Raw genomic sequence first — 20,285 nt, 5'->3', positions numbered from 1 at the left:
TCTGGTTGTTATCGTGGGCTCTGAACTAGGTGCAACAGTCCATTTTTATTTATTTTTTTAAATTTAAAAACCGTAAATCAGAGAATTATTTTGGAAAGTATTAGCGCAGATTGTTGATCCTTTTAAAAGCCATCCCACATTTCACATGCAGAAACGTTTTATTTTGTTCAGGGGATATGGGGCATTCTAGGTTGGGCCAGCATTTAATGCCCATCCCTAATTGTCTTTGAATAGAGTGGCTTGCTAGGTCATATCAGAGGGCATTTAAGAATCAACCACATTGCTGAAGACCAGACCAGGTAAGGTCCCTTAAGTACGATACGGAGCTATGGACCGGGTGCAGGAAGGTGAGATTAGAAAGATCACTTGGTTGTCCTTTCTCATGGAGCATTTTCATCTGAGGGGTATATTTCACAGCACAGTAGAACAGTGGCTAGAACCTGTGGCTGCACCGCGCCAGGGTCCCAGGTTCGAATTCCAGGTTGGGTCACTGTCTATGCAGTCTGCACGTTGTTCTCCCCATGACTGCGTGGGTTTCCTCCCACAAGTCCTGAAAGATGTGCTATTAGGCAATTTGGATATTCTGAATTCTCTCTCTGTGTACTGGAATAGGAGCCAGAATGTGGCAATGAGGGGTTTTTCACAGTAACTTCATTGCAGTGTTAATGTAAACCTACCTGTGACAATAAAAGATTATTATCCTGTGTTGTAACTTTTCTATGATTGTAATGGACATTAGTGAACAAGATGGGTTTTTGCAACAATTGACAATGGTTTCTTGGCCATTATTAGACTTTTAATTCCAGATTTTGTTTATCTGCATGGTAGGATTCGAACCCATTTCCCAGAGCATTATCCGGTGTCTCTGGATTACTACAGTAGTCCAGTGACAATACCACTACGCCACACTTAGCATTTTTACACTTCAGAAATTGCTCTCACCTTTGGAGAACAACATCCATTGTACACTCTGTTCTAAATATCCCCATCAGGTGCCAGACACTGACACTGCTGTGCTCCAGTATATAAATGTGGAAATCTAACCGTTTAATAAACTGCAAATACAGGGGAAACCAGCTGCCCTTGTTTACTTCACGACAAGGAAAGTCTCATAAACAGCAGTTTCATTGACTCTGCCCTTTGACATTTCCTTAACATGAAGCTGTTAATACCAAGATGTCCAGTTGATGGAGGGCAAACTTCACAATTGCTGAATGGAAAGTGCATTTAGTGCATAAATTCTCAATTATAGTGATGCGGATTGGTAAGAACACTCCTAGACAACTTGGTCGCTGTAAATATATACTTCACCTTAAGATATTTATTGCCCTATTATTCCATTGAATGTTGACCATGAGGGCTGGTTAAGAATTAGTATATTAACAAAAGGACTAGAAAATGCAACAATTGACGAGCAAGCACAAAAGTTACTTTCGAGCTTTGATGAGCTGAAGCTCAGCTTGCAAACAACAACATGCTTAATCCCTCCATTTCAGATCATTGTTCCTTTCTCTGCTTTCCTGCCACATTGATCTTTTGTGACCCTCGTGCAGCTGTTCCCTACTGAACAGAACAGCTCTTTGTCTCCTCTTTGTAAATGTGGAGTTTATCACTTTCCAGATTTAATTTCTTCTGCTTCAAGTAAATTTTCACGAAAGTGACAAGTTAATTAGGCATGTTCAATCAAAATCCTAATCGCCTAATATTGCAAAATTTACTTAAAATAAAAACCTTTCAGCATAAGATTGAATTTAACGATTTTTCACATCAGCACTTAGAATGTCATACCAGTACATTTTAAACTCGTAATTTTTAAAACAAGATTAAAATGTATAAATTAACTATTAAATGGCAACTCAACCATTACATTTATATTAACACAATAATATACTGAGTTGTAAAGTTACACAGCAATAATTCACTCTGAACGACATTAACCAGTGAACTTTAGGTATACGGATACAAAATTTCCTGATTTAGTTAATGTCAAAACATGCAATGAAGAGAGTGTTTCTTAAAAAAAAAGCAGCTTTGTTCAGAGTGAAAGATCTTTTTGGCACAGGGAAGGAAATGAGGAAATCCAACTTCTGTCGTATTTGGAATTTGGAGATTTTCCACATGTGTGGGCATTTCTTGATGCGGGGACGCATGAGATGATGCATCAAGGGGAACTAAATAAAGGAATGCGTGTTGTATATTAGGTACAAGCCCATTCAAAAAAGCTTTTCAAAATCTCTGTGCCTTGACTAACTGTGGACTGTGCAATTCTCAAAATACCATGGATTGAGAGTTCCACAGATTTCATACATCTGTAAATTATGTATTCAGTAACCTGCCAGTGAGCATTAAATTTAAATATAGTTTTTTTTTTTTTTTTTAAATAATTTTTATTGAAAGAGTTTTTCCATACAAACATTTACCCCTACTAATTATTAAATTATTTACAACACAATCCCTCTAGGCAAATGTCCCTCCCTCGCCCGCCCTCTCGCGCGCACCAGTCCTCCCCCCCCCCCCCCAGGCAACCTTAACAAACAAGGCAGCCTACAGTTTCAGACATGAGCAGCGAGCAGACTTGCCCGCGTTACAGTCGTGCATGTCCCCCCACGACCCTTGCTGCCCCCCCCCTCCCCCCTCCCCTCCCTCCCCTCCCTCCCCCCCCCTCCCCCCTCCCCTCCCCTCCCTCCTCCCCTCCCTCCCCCCTCCCCCCTCCCCTCCCCTCCCTCCCCCCTCCCCCCTCCCTCCCCCCCTCCCCTCCCCTCCCTCCCCCCTCCCCCCTCCCCTCCCTCCCCCCCCCCTCCCCTCCCCTCCCCTCCTCCCCTCCCTCCCCCCTCCCCCCTCCCCTCCCCCCTCCCCTCCCTCCCTCCCCTCCCCTCCCCTCCCTCCCCCCCCCTCCCCCCCCCCTCCCCTCCCTCCCTCCCCCCCCTCCCTCCTCCCCTCCCTCCCCCCCCCCCCCTCCCTCCTCCCCTCCCTCCCCCCCCTCCCTCCCCCCCCCCCCCCCCCCCCCCCCCCCCCCCGGGTTGCTGCTGCCACGACCCCGAACGTCTATCTCTGATCTAAAAAGTCAAGGAAAGGTTGCCACCGCCTGGAGAATCCCTGTACCGACCCTCTCAGGGCAAATTTGATCCTTTCTAGCTGAATATAGCTAGCCATATCGTTAATCCAAGTTTCAACGCTTGGAGGCCTCGCGTCCTTCCATTGAATTAATATCCTTCGTCGAGCCACTAGGGATGCAAAGGCCAGTATTCCGGCCTCCCTAGCCTCCTGTACCCCCGGTTCTACCCCGACCCCAAAGATCGCAAGCCCCCATCCTGGTTTGACCCTGGACCCCACCACCTTCGACACCGTCCTTGCCACCCCCTTCCAGAACCCTTCCAGCACCGGACATGCCCAGAACATATGCACATGGTTCGCTGGGCTTCCCAGACATCTGACACACCTGTCCTCACCCCCAAAGAACCGGCTCATCCTTGTCCCCGTCATGTGAGCTCTATGCAGCACCTTAAATTGAATGAGGCTCAGCCTCGCACACGAGGAGGAAGAATTGACCTTCTCCAGTGCATCCGCCCACGTCCCGTCTTCTATCTGCTCTCCCAGCTCCCCTTCCCACTTGGCTTTCAGCTCCTCCCCTGATGCTTCTTCCGCCTCCTGCATTATCTTGTAGATGTCTGATATCTTCCCCCCTCCGACCCAGACCCCCGAGAGCACCCTATCACTCGCCCCCTTACTGGGGAGCAGGGGGAACCCCTCCACCTGCCGTCTAGCAAATGCCTTCACTTGTAAATATCTGAACATGTTTCCCGGGGGGAGCTCAAACTTCTCTTCCAGCCCTCCCAGGCTCGCAAACCTCCCCTCTATAAACAGGTCCTTCAGCTGCCGTATGCCCACCCTGTACCAGCTCTGAAATCCCCCGTCGATGTTCCCCGGGATGAATCTATGGTTCCCTCTTATTGGCGCCGCCAACAGACCTCCCATTTCCCCCCTATGTCGCCTCCACTGCCCCCATATCTTGAGGGTGGCCGCCACCACCGGGCTCGTGGTGTACCTCGTGGGGGGGAGCGGCCATGGTGCCGTTACTAGGGCCCCCAGGCTTGTGTTGCCACAGGACGCCCTCTCCATTCGTTTCCAAGCTGCCCCCTCCCCTTCCATCATCCACTTGCGCACCATTGACACATTTGCCGCCCAGTAGTACCCCGAAAGATTGGGTAGTGCCAGCCCTCCACTGTCCCTACTCCGCTCCAAAAAGACCCTCCTCACCCTTGGGGTGCCATGCGCCCACACGTAGCTCATGATGCTACTCGTCACCTTTTTGAAGAAGGCCCTAGGGAGGAAGATGGGCAAGCACTGAAATAAAAACAAGAACCTTGGGAGGACCGTCATTTTGATTGACTGCACCCTCCCCGCCAGCGACAAAGGTACCATGTCCCACCTCTTAAATTCCTCCTCCATCTGTTCCACCAGCCTGGAAAAGTTCAACTTGTGGAGGGACCCCCAGTTCCTTGCCACCTGCACCCCTAAGTACCTAAAGCTCTTTCCTGCTCGCTTGAAGGGGAGTCTCCCAATACCCTCTCCCTGGTCCCCCGGGTGTATCACAAAACCTCGCTTTTGCCCAAATTTAGTTTGTACCCCGAAAAGTCCCCAAACTCTGCTAATAGTTCCATTATCTCCGGCATTCCCCCTTCTGGGTCTGCCACGTACAGCAGTAGATCATCCGCATACAGCGATACTCGATGTTCCTCCCCTCCCCTAGTCAGTCCTCTCCACCCCCCTGAACCCCTCAGTGCCATCGCCAACGGTTCAATCGCCAGTGCGAAAAGTAGGGGGGATAGGGGACATCCCTGCCTGGTCCCTCGGTGGAGCCCGAAATACTCCGACCTCCTCCCGTTTGTCACTACACTCGCCGTCGGGGCCGAGTAGAGCAGCTTCACCCACTTAATAAAGCCTTCCCCAAACCCAAACCGTTCCAACGTCTCCCACAGGTACTCCCACTCCACCCTATCGAATGCCTTCTCCGCGTCCAGCGCTACCACTATCTCAGCCTCCCCCTCCACTGCCGGCATCATAATTACATTCAGCAATCTCCGCACGTTCGTGTTGAGCTGCCGCCCCTTCACGAACCCCGTCTGGTCCTCATGGATTACCCCTGGCACACAATCCTCTATTCTAGCTGCCAGGATCTTTGCCAGCAACTTGGCATCCACGTTCAGAAGCGAGATAGGCCTGTAGGACCCGCACTGCACGGGGTCTTTATCCCGCTTCAATATCAGGGAGATCAGAGCCTGCGACATTGTCGGGGGCAGAACCCCCCCCTCTCGCGCCTCATTAAAGGCTCGTACCAGTACCGGTCCCACCAAGTCCACATTTTTCTTATAGAATTCCACCGGGAACCCATCTGGCCCCGGCGCCTTCCCCGCCTGCATCTGACCTATTCCCTTGACTAGCTCCTCTAGCCCTATTGGCGCCCCCAGCCCTTCTACCAGCCCCTCCTGGACCCTTGGGAACCTCAATTTGTTTAGGAAGTCCTCCATTCCCCCTCTCCTCGTCGGCGGCTCAGACCGATACAACTCCTTGTAAAAATCCCTGAAGACCCCGTTCACTTCTTGCCCCTTCTGCACTACCTTCCCGCCCCTCTCCTTCACTCCCCCAATCTCCCTAGCCGCATCTCGTTTGCGAAGCTGGTGTGCCAGCATCCTGCTCGCCTTTTCCCCATACTCATAAACCGCGCCCTGTGCCCTTCTCCACTGCGTCTCTGCCTTCCTGGTGGTCAGCAGGTCGAACTTGACCTGCAGGCTGCGCCGTTCTCCCAGCAGCCCCTCCTCTGGTGCCTCCGCATATCTCCTATCCACTTCCAATAGCTCCCCCACCAGCCTCTCCCTCTCCTGCCTCTCCTTTCTTTCTCTGTGCGCCCTTATGGAGATCAGCTCTCCCCTGATCACTGCCTTCAGGGCCTCCCAGACCATCCCCACCTGCACCTCACCCGTGTCATTCAAGTCCAGATAGCTCTCAATGCTCTTCCGGACCCTTTTACACACCTCGTCGTCCGCTAACAGCCCCACATCCAGCCGCCACAGCGGGCGCTGGTCCCGCGCCTCCCCCATTTCCACATCCACCCAATGTGGTGCATGATCAGAGATCGCAATGGCCGAGTACTCAGCTTCCCGTACCCTCGGGATCAGCCCCCTGCTCAACACGAAGAAATCGATTCTGGAGTACACTCTATGGACGTGGGAGAAAAAGGAATACTCCCTCGCCCTCGGCCTACCAAACCTCCATGGGTCTACTCCTCCCATCTGCTCCATGTACCCCCTCAGCACTTCTGCCGCTGCCGGCCTCCTATTGGTCCTTGAGCTCGATCTGTCTAGCCCGGGGTCCAGCACTGTGTTAAAGTCCCCCCCCATGATCAAGCCCCCTGCCTCCAGTCCCGGAAGGAGGCCCAATAGGCGCCTCATAAAACCCGCGTCATCCCAGTTCGGGGCATATACGTTGACCATCACCACTTTCTCCCCCTGCAGCTTACCCTTCACCATCACATACCTACCCTCCTTATCCGCCACCACCTCCTCCGCCACGAACGACACCCTCTTTCCCACCAGAATCGCCACCCCCCGGTTCTTTGCGTCCAATCCAGAGTGGAACACCTGTCCCACCCACCCCCTTCTCAGGCGAACCTGGTCCACTACCTTCAAATGGGTCTCCTGTAACATTGCTACATCAGCCTTCAGTCCCTTCAGGTGTGAGAATACCCTTGATCTCTTGACCGGCCCATTCAACCCCCTCACGTTCCAAGTGATCAGCCGGGTCGCGGGACGACCCGCCCCCCTCCCCTGCCGATTAGCCATGTCCTGTTCCCTGCTCGCCCCGGGTCGACCCTCCCCTTCTGACCCGCTCCCCATGGCGATGTCCCCCTCCCCCCACCTCTCCAGTCCTCCACTTCTCGTTTCTGGTCTTTTCAGCAGCAACCCGGTGTCCCTCCCTAACCCCCCTCCCCCCCCAGGCTAGGACCCCTCCTAGCCGCGATGTACCCTCCATTGTACTCCCGTAAGTCAGCTGGTTCACGCTGACCCGGCTGCTCCTGCCACACTCCGACTCCCCCCGGCTCGGGGGGGGGGGGGCCTCCCCCCCCTTGCCACTCCTCCCTGGCCCCGCTCCAGCGCGGGAAAGGTCGCCATTGCTAGCCACGCCCCGCACTCCTCCCCTCCCCCCTCCTCTGCCCCGCGCGCGGGAAAACAGAGGAAAGCCCGCGCTTTCGCCCTGCCACACCCCACCCCGCCATCTTCAGTTCCACCCCCGTCCCCGTCCATGCCTGTAAAGAACCCCCCCTAGGAGCCCATATCCCCGATCTGCTCTCCCCCCCGTCCCGCCTCCCCAACTTAACATTATAACTAACAGATAAATAACAAATAACAATGTACTTAACAGTCGCCCTCTACCAAACAGCATAAATAACCATAAATAACCATGAATAACCACAATAACAATAACTAAGGGAAGTTGGCAAAGGGGGAAAAAACATCAGAAGAAAAACCACAGCAAGAGTTCAAAATCCAAACAAAGAATTCAGCTGAAAGTACCCGAGCGGCCAAGGCCGCCAAGTATCCCCTGGGTCTAATTCGAGTCCAGTTTCTCTTCCTGTACAAAGGCCCACGCCTCCTCTGGGGACTCAAAATAGTGGTGTTGGTTCCTGTAGGTGACCCACAAGCGCGCTGGCTGCAGCATTCCGAACCTGATCCGTTTTGCATGTAGCACCGCCTTCGTCCGGTTGTACCGGGCCCGCCGCTTTGCCACCTCCGCACTCCAGTCCTGGTAGACCCTCACCGTCGAATTCTCCCACTTGCTGCTCCTTTCCCTCTTGGCCCACTCCAGCACTCTCTCACGGTCGCTGAGTCGCTGGAACCGCACCAGCACCGCCCTCGGGGGCTCATTTGCTCTTGGCCTCCTAGCCATGACCCTGTAGGCCTCTTCCAGCTCCAGGGGCGAAGGGACGGCCCCTGCCCCCATCAGGGAGCTCAGCATTTCTGCTACATATCCCGGGAGGTCTGACCCCTCCAGGCCTTCTGCCAGGCCCAAGATCCTCAGGTTCTTCCGCCTCATTCGGGTATCCAGCTCCTCAAAACGGCTCTGCCATTTCAGGTGGAGTGCCTCGTGCACCTCTACCTTTCCCACGAGGACCGTGGCCTCCTCCTCCCTCGCAGTCATCTCCTGTTGCAGCTCCCGAATCGACGCCTCTTGGGTCGCCTGGGCTCCCATCAGCCTGGTGGTCGTCGCATTCATTGACTCCAAGAGCTCCATTTTCAGCTCCGTAAAGAAGCGCAGGAGAGCGGCCTGCTGCTCCTCCGCCCATTTCCTCCATTCCTCGGGTGCACCACCGGCCGCCATTTTGGTCTTCTTCCCCCGCTTTTTTTTGGGAGCTGCTGTTGCTCTCTTTACCACCCCACTCCGGGTACCGACCATAAAGTTGGTCTGGTTCTCTTCAGGGAGCCTTCCCCCACCGGGATTTGTCCTTACAGCGCCGTTGGGGCCCTCCAATCGGCCCGAAAACACCTTTGTAGCAGGAGCAGCCAAACGTGCGACTTAGCTGGTCATAGCCGCAACCGGAAGTCCCAAATTTAAATATAGTTTTAACATACATTCGTCTGGACCACTAAATTGTGGAGTATCTTTTAAAATGTCTTATGTCTTTATGCAAAGTAGAAATTCTTCCCCACAGATTCATCATGAAAAAGCTTTTCTGAGGACGTAAAGTTAAAAGTGATGGCTGGACAGAGCCACTAGAGAGAGCGTGGCTCCACATCAGGCAAACAAAGGCACTGGAATTTATTAGCAGTTTGGTTTGCAGACTCTCAAAAGATGGCCACTTTCACATGCATCACACACCCAGATGAGCAAATAAAAGCCACACTGGTGTCATTGCCACAGACCACCAGATTGGGATGTGGAAATGCCACTCATTAACGAACCACTAATGAAAAGTGCAAGCATACACAGTCCAATAATCATTTTGGCTTTCGGCTCGACAGTTTGAGAAAAAGGTCAATTATAATGGCCCAGAATTTGCTCAAATGGGGAAATCTGGCAGCACGTGCGAGTGTTGGGTCATATTCTTCACCACTCAGCTACAATAATTTTTTCCGTCACAAATTGATATTAGCACGACGAGCCATTGGGGTATCTAGGGTCTTGGGTGTATGACACATGTAATAGTCTATCTCCTTAACCAATGGAATCTAATGATAGAGAGAACGAATGACAGAAAAGGAACAAGAAGAAATTAGAGTGAAGCAGTTACAGGAAAAAAAAGACTGAAAGAATTAATTAATAATCTTTACTGTCACAAGTAGGTTCACATTAACACTGCAATGAAGTTACTGTGAAAAGCCCCTAGTCGCCACATTCCGACACGTGTTCGGGTACAGAGGGAGAATTCAGAATGTCCACATCAGCACGTCTTTCGGGCCATGTGGTAGGAAACCGGAACACCCGGAGGAAACCCACGTAGACACGGAGAACATGCAGTCTTCACACAGACAGTAACCCAAGCCGGGAATCGAACCTAGGACCCTGGAGCTGTGAAGCAACAGTGCTAACCACTGTGCCACCATGCCACCCAAAAGGCTGGACTCAGGAAGTGCAAGATGGACAGAAAGGAAAAGCAAGGAAAATGTGTAAAAATCTATCGTTTAAAAGTATAGGGAGGTGAGGCCAAGAAGTGATTTGATAACAAGGATGAGAACTTGAAGATCAAGGCTTGACCAGGAGTCAATGGGAGGGGCCCTTCATAGGTCCTTAGAGGCAATAAGAATTCATTCAAGTGATTCAATAGGAATGGAACCAGGCAAGTAAGCACAGTCCCACACAGCTGGACGATGGTGGAGATGAGTTGCAGGTCAACCATGTCAAGGGCTGGAGATAGACTGGGGGAGGGGTACCTTTGCCACAATCACCAGGAAGTCATCTGTTGGAGTTGCTATTTGAGAGCCAAAATGTCAGGAGATAGACAGTTATCAACACAGAAAGACTGACAGTATAGGTTAATTCAAACCTCTTGCACTGTCAGGCTTAGCTGCATTTCCATGAACAGCATTCAACTATATAATTAGTACCCACTGATTAAACAGGAGTATTATGACAAAAAATAATTCAAGTGCACTGAATAAAACAAAAAGTATGTTAATCATAACTTTTTGACTTCAGAAAAGCTATAGATGGTTAGTCTTTCAAATATTGATCTTGCTTCAAATGTATATTCATGAGCTTGTTATAGCAGCAGTGTGATTCACATACAACTATTACATAGTATGACTGCAAAGCACAACTTGTAATAAATATGGGCATTGAATAATTAAATGGAGAACAGACCTTGAGCATTATATGCAACAAAAAGAACTAAGAAAAGAACTGAGGCTCAGTATAATTCAGAGTATTAGCTGACCTTCAAGTGCAAATTGTAAATCAGATCAGCAAATTAAGAATTTAAAAAAGAATCATCAAAATAATTTGCTCTCAACAAAACATGGGGATATCCACTTTCTTTCTGAAATTAATGATCTTCTAAACAAACTGCAACACACAGCATTAAAATGTGTTATTTGACCAAACTCCAATTTTCATTAAAATGGTACATTTGCCCCTAAACTGTAACACAGCAACAATATGAACTTATTTTTAAAATTTTGTTTTAACAACTATTATTTCTACTCACTTAAAACAAAAAATAGAGAACTCTACAAACTATGTTAGATATAAAAGGATAGAACTTGTACTTCTGCACTCAAATCAAAAGGAACTCAAATTTATTCTCTTTCATGCTTTTAGGATGATCAAAGTACATCACTTCTAATTAATTACCTTTGAAGCACAAGATAATAAGAACTTACATTTATATACTACCTTTCATGACCTTAGAACTTCTCACAACAGATTAACAATTAAATACCTTTGAGGTTGCTATAATTCTGGAAACTCTGCGGCCAGCTTGCGCACAGCACGCTCTCACAAGCAACAATGCGAGAATGGCTAAACCTACTGCTTTTTAGTGACTTGATTGCTGGTCAAATATTGGCCCAGGATATTGGGGAGGACCGCCCTGCCCTTCTTTAAGATAGCATCCCATGGGATCTTCCACACCTTGCCAAGATGGCAAACGGTTTAAAGTCTCACAACACAAGAACTGGAAGGAGTAGGCCACCAGGCCCTTCAAGCCTGCCCTTCCATTCAAACATGATCATGGCTGATCTCGGCCAGTCCCGCAGTCTAACATCTCGTCCAATGGACAGCACCTCCAACAGCGCAGCACTCTCTCAACACTTCACTGGAAACACCCATCTGGGCGATAGGCTCAAGTCTTCTGCATTGTTGCACAGATGGAAGTTAACAGAATCCCGACAGTGTAGAAGGAGGCCATTCAGCCCATCAAGTCTCCACCAATCTGTGTCCCACCATATCCCTGCAACCCCATATCCCCGCTTGGACACGAAAGGGACAATTCAGCATGGCCAATCCACCTACCCCATCTTTGGACTGTGGGAGGAAAGCGGAGAATCTGAGGGAGGAGACCCACGCAGACACAGTGACAACCAATTTGCACACAGCGAGGTTCCACAAGGAGGCGAACCAGATCAATGCCCGCCGGCCGAAGCGTTGGAGAGAAAACCTCACCGCCTTTCCCCAAATGAAAACCCTTTCGGGGATGGGGTTTGGCGGTCAACCCGAGGACTCTCTGCCTCGTGTCCTGCAACGATGTGCCAGGCTGGGTGGGTTGGGGCTTCACCGCTGGAGCTGCAGTCTTGGAAGTTCCTTTGGCTGCTTAAAAGGAGTGAAGGAAGTGCAAGACCCCCTCATGGTGCAACTGCACCAAACTCCACTCAGAGAGAGTGTGGGGAGGGTGAGAAAATCAAGTTGAAGAGAAGATCTGAGCAGGAATGTTTTGAGGGAAACCTATTGTGAAACTTGACAGTCCCTTTCCTAATTAATCCTTCCAACTGGGGGGGGGGAAAGCAAGACCCCGGGAATTTTGTTCCCCCGCCCAAACGAAGGGTGGGATTTTGGCACAGGAAGATTCCACCGCGATTGACAATTTTTATCCTTTTGGTGCAGAGTGCCCGGAGCCAAGTCCCCATCCCTCAGCCCGCCAGTCCCCGCACCTTCTCATAAACTCACCTCGGGGGCCTCGCTTACCGAATGGAAATGGAAAAAAAATATATAGAAATTCCCTGGAAGAAATTTAAATTGAAATTCGGGGTGCGGAAATCGTGAGGAAAAAAAAATTACCTCAGAAAAAAAATCCATAACATTCATCAAACGTTTGCAATGATATTGAGGGGAGACGCGTTATTAGGCACAGGCTTAACTTACATTTGATGTTTTTTTTTGTCTGTCTCCGTCCCCCTGTCCTCGCCTCCCCGGAGCCGGCTGCGAAATCTCAGCTTCTCTTCTCTTTTTTTTTTCCCTCCTCTCACTTTTTTTTTCTCTCTCGCGCGGCCCGCCTCCATCGGCCGGCGCGACGTCACCGCCGCTGGCTGGCTGACTGACTGACAGCTGCCCCCGCCCAATCGCGGGCCGGCTGTGCCTCCTGGCCAATGGTGTGCGGCCGGATGGGCGGGCCTGAGGCTTTGCCCCTCCCTCCACCTGCGCCGTCGGTCCGGCGCTGCGCGTGCGCAGAGGCCTCCCCTCCGCGTCCCCTTTGTCTCCCTCCCAGTCGTGAGCGCGCCTTTGGTCCTGCGTGACGGCACTTCCGGTGGGCGGGGCCGCCCAGCCCTGGCTCCTCCCACCCTCCCTCCTTCAATGATGTAAACTTTCGACCTGACTGTATCCAACTCTGGAGATTGAGGCCAGGTAGTTCCTTCTCTGACACACACGGTGTATGTATTGGATACTCAAGTAATTTTTGCAATGTTAATCTTTTGCTTCAATGTTGATGATTTGCACTGAGCAGGGAAAATGGTGAAGGAACACCTTTATGGGCAAGAACAACGATTTGCATTTATTTAGCACCTTTTAATGCAGTTTAAAAACCCCCAAGACACTTTGATTAAGTTTTCTTAAAAGGGAGCTTTTGACATCTCGAGGAACTCCCTGGAATGCTTCGTAAGGGAGAGCTGCTCAGGAAATGAAGGCATTTAGTTGGTGCTATTTTAAATGTGACAGCACGGTGGTTAGCACTGTTGCCTCACAGCACCAGGAACCCAGGTTCAATTCCTGCTTCAGGTGACTGTGTGGAGTTTGCACTTTTTCGCCCCGTGTCTACATGGGTTTCCTCCGGGGTGCTCCAGTTTCCTCTCACAGTCCAAAGATGTGCAAGTTAGTTGGATTGGCTATGATAAATTGCCCCTTGGTGTCTAAAAGGTAGGTTTACTGGGTTATGGGGATGGGGTGGGGGCGTGCGTACCTAGGTAGGGTGTTCTGTCAGAGGACAATGTGCTGAATAGCCTCCTTCTCCACTGTTTGTTCTCTGTTTTTGAGGAGTCACTTTGTAAACAAGTAGCAAGTTGGGACGTTCGAGGCGTAGGGAATATCAATGGTAGAGGAGGGGTGTTTGTGATTATTTTCCGATTGACCGCTCTGGTATTGTGGCCGACAATGAGCAGCAATCCAAGTTTTACTGTTTACTCTTTATTTGGATGCCTTAAAAGAAAGGCTGAAGATAAAGATGGTCAGACTTTTTAAACTGGCCGATGAATGGCTTGGAATGTTGTGCTGTGAAGAAATAAATGTCAGATAATATGGGATGTTGGGTAAATTTATTTTGGTTATGCTCACAGTAAAATATATTTTAGCAGGAGTCCAAACCAACTGGCAGAACAACATGGTTAATTCCCTTGCAATAATGTGAATTCACCAATGAGGAATACAGAGAATTAAAACAATGGTAATCTATGGTTCTTGCACAGCATACAATGCTACCCCTGATAATTAAAACCGCAATCAGATAAAATATTGCTAAGCCTAAAGTCTTGTTATCTTAATGAACTTTGACTAAGCAAAAATGACCAATGTGATCCTTACCAATGTTCTGTATTTCGGGAAAAAAATAAAAAAGTAACATTTCTTAGAAATTTGAAAGGAAATCCTCATTACAATATTAATTTTAACAAATCTTGATTATTAGGTACATAGAACATAGAACATAGAACAGTACAGCACAGAACAGGCCCTTCGGCCCTCAATGTTGTGCCGAGCCATGATCACCCCACTTAAACCCACGTAACCCCGTAACCCAACAATCCCCCCATTAACCTTACACTACGGGCAATTTAGCATGGCCAATCCACCTAACCCGCACATCTTTGGACTGTGGGAGGAAACCGGAGCACCCGGAGGAAACCCACGCACACACGGGGAGGACGTGCAGACTCCACACAGACAGTGACCCAGCCGGGAATCGAACCTGGGACCCTGGAGCTGTGAAGCATTGATGCTAACCACCATGCTACCGTGAGGCCCCAGGTAGGGGTAGTCTGTTATTGATCCAATGAACATCTCCATAAATATTAATTATACAACCCCAAAAATTCATTATAAATACCTGAACCCAACTAATTTCAGATTCGTTAGTCAGTTTAGATTGGCTTCAGATCTGTTTGGAGTCTCACGCACTCAGTTTAAGGTAATTTTACTTTAACCTACGGACGTTTGCTTTTGCTTCTTTTTAAAATATTGTATTTGTAATGTGAAGTTTAAATTTTGGCTCCTGTATTCGAAATAAGAGCGAGCTAACCTCTCTTGGAATTTATCCAGTGTTGCGATTTGTGCTTTGCATACAACTACCAAATTGCACCTTTTCGAATCGCAATAAATCCGTGTGTATTTAAATGTGTAACATTGTCTCATTTAGCCTTCTGTATCAAAGACTCATGAACTTAAATCCCCTGTTTCCTCACAATGAGGGAATATTTCCTGAATAGTTTTACAATTTCTGGGAAAATTACAATCGAGCTTAAAAACTTGTTGCGGACAAATCTATCAGGAATGCTCCCCCAACTGAGGTTTGGGTTGGAATTAGAAAACCCATTTGCGTGTCTTTGAAAATGAAATGAAATATTGTCACAAGTAGGCTTCAAATGAAGTTACTGTGAAAAGCCCCTCGTCGCCACATTCCGGCACCTGTTCGGGAGGCTGGTACGGGAATTGAACCGTGCTGCTGGCCTGCCTTGGTCTGCTTTAAAAGCCAGCGATTTAGCCCTGTGCTAAACTCCAGCTGAAGTGGCACACCGAATCTTGAAAAAAGCAACAGGTCAATAATCTACGATTGTAATACACCCATGGTGCTACATTAAAGGTGCTGTGCAGGTTATCAGCGAGGTTTCAACACGTTATGTGCCAAAACACACGCTGATATTCTGCCCAGTACAACGAGGGTCAGCCCACCAAAACGGAAACTAGATTTAAAAAGCTACTTTGCCACTCGCTATAATGCCTCATGATCTCGAGGGATGTGCTATTGAACGTTCTATTAATCCATTCCCTGTCCCATTCATATCCTGCTGCTGCTCAGGGTGGGGGACTTGCAGAGTAAGCCTGGATGGTGAGTGCCTGTCATGTGCTGTGACTGGCAGGATTCAAAGTACCTTCCAGTGCCGAGGTGGAAGAGAGTTACTGTACTTAAGAGTAGGTGATTCATCGGTAGAATTGAGCATTGCGAGATCCTGCTTGGATGCCTATTAAATATGGGCGGCATGGTAGCACTATTGCTTCACAGCTCCAGGGTCCCAGGTTCAATTCCCGGCTTGGGTCACTGTCTGTGCGGAGTCTGCACGTTCTCCCCGTGTCTGCGTGGGTTTCCTCCGGGTGCTCCGGTTTCTTCCCACAGTCCAAAGATGTGCCGGTTAGGTGGATTGGCCATGCTAAATTGCCCCTTAGCGTCCAAAAAAGCTTAGACTGGGTTACGGGGATAGGGTGGAGGTGTGGGCTTATGTAGGGTGCTCTTTCCAGGGGCCAGTGCAGACTCGATGGGCCGAATGGCCACTGTAAATTCTATGGTTCTATGAAATAGTCTTTCCCCAAATTCTGGCCTCTTGCGCATCCCCCATTTTAATTGTTCCATCGTTGGTGGTTGTGCTTTCAGCTACCAGGCCTCTAAAATTCGCTGAATTTCTCCACCACTCCTCCTTTAAGACGCTCCTTAATACCTTTGGACCGAACCTTTGCTCACCTGTCCCAATGTCTCCTGCGGTTTGATTGCAGGTTTTGTTTCCTGACACTCCTGCAAAGCGCCTCTGGACATTTTAGTACTTTACAGGTGTTTGATAAATGTTGTTTAGTTTCTTCCCTGTAAAGGGTTCAATTTATAAACAAATAGCCCTTTGATGCACGAGACACTTCTGATCGATTTATGAGACATTTTTATGCATTGTAGTAAAGCTTTCCTCCTGGGAGAGATCCTATAATACTGTTTATGCCCCTCGTCACCGGGGTGACCTTTTAGTTATTGGGTCACCTTCGCTCATAAGAACATGCAAACAGGATTTTGTGACCTCTCTACAAAATGTTGCCTATTTATTCCGCAAGGCAGCAAGCTTGTAAACTGACCCTATTAATAGGAGTGCGGAGCTCCCACAGGCAGCATTCTACTATTTTACGCGGTGCACGCTGCTTTGTAGCTGAAGATGCATCGCCACTGAAGTGGCGATTCTGGAAAATGCTGTGTTGTGACTAGCTGCTTTGCAAACTCCACTGCTATTCTGCCACGTAGAGGTAAAGTCGCCACAGTCCCAGAGGACCGTAGGCTGCATCCCCCTTTGATTTAACCTGAGGATCGCCACCCCTCAGTCAGCGAGGGGCAAGGGTGTGAAGGCGGGGCGGCCTTCATGGTTAACTGCAGCCGGTACAGGAATTGAACCCAAGCTGTTGGCCTCGCTCCACATCCCGAACCGGCTGTCCAGCCAACTGCCCCCCCCCCCCCCCCCAATCTGCTATAGAACATAGAACAGTACAGCACAGAACAGGCCCTTCGGCCCTCGATGTTGTGCCGAGCCATGATCACCCTACTCAAACCCATGTATCCACCTTATACCCGTAACCCAACAACCCCCCCCCCCTTAACCTTACTTTTATTAGGACACTACGGGCAATTTAGCATGGCCAATCCACCTAACCCGCACATCTTTGGACTGTGGGAGGAAACCGGAGCACCCGGAGGAAACCCACGCACACAGGGGGAGGACGTGCAGACTCCACACAGACAGTGACCCAGCCGGGAATCGAACCTGGGACCCTGGAGCTGTGAAGCATTTATGCTAACCACCATGCTACCCTGCTGCCCCTGCTAAGTAACAGAGGTAAAGAAAACACGATCTTTCAGTACCTTCTGGGGGGGGAAAAAAAGGACTTGCATTTATATAGTGCCTGTCACAACCCAAGGATTTCCCAAAGGGTTTTTACTACCAAACTGTAGCCGTTGTTGTAATGTTGAAAAGCATGGCAGCCGCCTTCAGCCCAGCAAGCTCCCACAAACATTTATGAGATAATGACAGACAATCGCGAATTGGCGAGCAATTGAATATTGGCCAGGACACCGGGGACAATTCCCATGCTGATCTTTTCTGGATCTTTTGTGTCGGCCTGAGAGGGAAGACAGTTTAAGATCTTGTGCATGTGCGTTGATGTCTCTGGACAGTGCAGCGCTCCCTCAGTACCACACTGGGAGTGTTAGCAAGAATGTTAACAAGTCTCTGGAATAGGGTTCAAACCCCTGACCTTCAGACCTGGAGGTGAGAGTGCTACCCACTGAGCCACGGCTACTACCAGCACTCAAATGTCGGTGCACGGGGGTGTGGTGGAGCAAAGTAAAGTCTCCACACTGTCTCCAAAAGGATCAGTAAGCAGGTGATGAGCCCAGTTAGCAGTAAGCAGGACAGGTAAAAGCAAAGGGTACAGAGTGTGGAATCGGAAACAAAAATGGAAAGTGCGGGAAAAACTCCACAGGTCTGCCAGCATCTGTAAAAAGTTAATGCTTCCTGTCCGATGGCTCTTCAGAACGAGAGAGAGGAGAAAATGTGTTGGATTATACGCTGTCCATGAAGGGGGTGGGACAGAGAGGAACTAATAAGAGAGACTGCAACAAACATGTAGCAAAACGTAATCGTCCACAGCTTCCTCAGAGTGACAATCACCAGCACACTGCCACTCTCGGCAGCTTCGCCCAACCTTCCTCACTCGGGCTGGGTGAGACCGAGGCAGCGAAGCGCACCTCCCTGGCACCATCGTCATCGAGTAACGGAGGCGATAAAGGGAGAACCCCCCCCCCCCCCATTTTTACGGCACTGTTTAAAGGAACAGTTTAAAGGTAAGTGGGGAGGGGGGTGGAGGGGCGAGGTTGGTCTGGGGTGGGAAGGGGGCACGGGTGGAATCTGGAAGGAGGGTTTGCACCAGGTCGCACAAGGCTGGGGTTGGGGGAGCCTGGGGGCGGGTGTTGGGGGTTTGATGGGGGGATAGACTGGGTCAGGCTGTGGTGCGGGAATGGGGTTTTGGGTCGGGAAAGGGTTGAGGGGGCGGTGGTCGTGTCAGGAGTTGTGTGGTGGGACCCCGGGGGGGGTGGGGTCGGTTGTGTAGGGGCGTGGGATGATCACACTGGGTCGTACCGGGGGAGGGGGAATTAGAATGGGGATTCCAGTCGGGAGAGTGGTGGGGGTGTCGTGTCGGGGTGGTGTGGTGGGTCCCCTGGGGGGGGCGGGGGGGGGGGGGGGCGGTGGTGTTGGGGGGTATCCTGTGCGAGGCTGGATCTGGGTGTCTAAATAGTTACTCTGGGGTTTGACGTAATTCTTCACTCTTTCAGAGTTACTATCAAGGTAAAACTATCAAGAATCCAAAGTGTTTAGCACTGTTGCTTCACAGTATCAGGGTCCCACGTTCGATTCCTGGCCTGGGTCACTGTCTGTGCAGAGTCTGCACGTTCTCCCCGTTTCTGCAGTGGGTTTCCTCCGGGTCCTCCGGTTTCCTCCCACAAGTCCTGAAAGACGCGCTTGTTAGGTGAATTGGACATTCTGAATTCTCCCACTGTGTACCCGAACAGGCGCCGGAGTGTGGCGAGGAGGGGCTTTTCACAGTAACTTCATTGCAGTGTTAATGTTAGCCTACTTGTGACAGTAAAGATTATTATTATAAGTTAAACGATTTGAATAGCTTTGTCGGGTGGTTCCCAACGCAGCGCAATTGTCCGGAGGAAGTTAGCGCTTCTGGCCAATTGCCGGGTAAACCCTTACGTGGGAACTTAGAGAGATTCCCCAGCGCATCATTGGGCTACCCTCTAAATATGAGCACAGTAAGAAGTCTTACAACACCAGGTTAAAGTCCAACAGGTTTGTTACAAACACTAGCTTTCGGAGCACTGCTCCGAAAGCTAGTGTTTGAAACAAACCTGTTGGACTTTAACCTGGTGTTGTAAGACTTCTCACTGTGCTCACCACAGTCCAACATCGGCATTTCCACATCATGGCCCTAAATATGACGCAAGGGAACCCAGCAGTTATGGGCCATTAACAAGTGGCCTGGTGGGTGGAGCCTTTTGCCTAGGAAAAACCAGGAGCGATAACGTGACTAACGGGAGCAATGGTGCAAGACAAAAGATGGCAATGGAGCGAGTGAAGACCCAGCGATGTCCAGAGAGAAAAATAATTACCAGTAACTACTGTCTGGCATGGGGCTTATGAGCTGAAATTGTTGAACTTGGTGTTGGTTTTGGAAGGCGGTAAAGTGCCTAATTGCAAGATTAGAAACAACATCTCATCCTGTTTGAAACCCGTTACGTCTCTTAGCTTTTGCCAGTGCCGACGCAGGGTCACTGAGCTGAAACACTGGCTCAGTTTCTCTATCCACGGCTGCTGCCGTACCGGCTGAGAATGTCCAGTGTTTTCTATCTTTGTTTAGTTTTCCTTCCCTGATGGACATTAGCAACAGAGGCAACAGTGCTGGCGGACCATCTCTATTTCACCTTTGGCGAATCACCGACTGCTGCCTTTAAAACTGACACTTGGGTTTGAGAACGGGTGTTTGACAGCAGAGTGGAGCTTCATGCCCAGGCACTGAATCCACAAATGAAGCGTGGGGAACCATTGCCCTCTACTGGAGAGGTTCAGCACAGCGCCTAGTGCATTGAAATCTGCAGTGCAGAAGAAACCGGTGAATGGACAGAATAAGGCTGGAGAAAGACAGTGTGCCTCCCTGTGAAGAAACAATCTGCACTTGTAGCCTTATCACAATTCAAAGTTTGTGTCATCCTTGAATTCTCTCCCTTCCCCATTGCCCCACGATTAGCGGCCTTGCTGCTGTTGGAGTTCCCGCTGCCTGTTCCT

The 20,285-nt window shown here is 49.8% G+C and overlaps 1 protein-coding gene across 2 annotated transcripts in view; it reads right to left on the bottom strand.

Moving 5' to 3' along the window:
- cttnbp2nlb (CTTNBP2 N-terminal like b) overlaps positions 1-12,475 on the bottom strand; it is a 125,664-nt gene extending 113,189 nt beyond the window's left edge. Inside the window, exon 1 of one of the 2 annotated variants that reach the window (XM_038819527.1) lies at positions 12,352-12,475. The gene's annotated coding sequence lies outside the window, so the exon portion shown is untranslated. The remainder of the gene's footprint in view (positions 1-12,351) is intronic. The other variant, XM_038819526.1, reaches the window with a different exon arrangement.
- Between the last annotated feature and the right edge of the window lie 7,810 nt (positions 12,476-20,285).

Source organism: Scyliorhinus canicula, chromosome 15 (assembly GCF_902713615.1).
Source record: "Scyliorhinus canicula chromosome 15, sScyCan1.1, whole genome shotgun sequence".
Taxonomy (NCBI): Eukaryota; Metazoa; Chordata; class Chondrichthyes; order Carcharhiniformes; family Scyliorhinidae; genus Scyliorhinus; species Scyliorhinus canicula.
The sequence above is the reverse complement of the archived record's forward strand: the minus strand, read 5'-3'. Positions and strand labels throughout refer to the sequence as shown.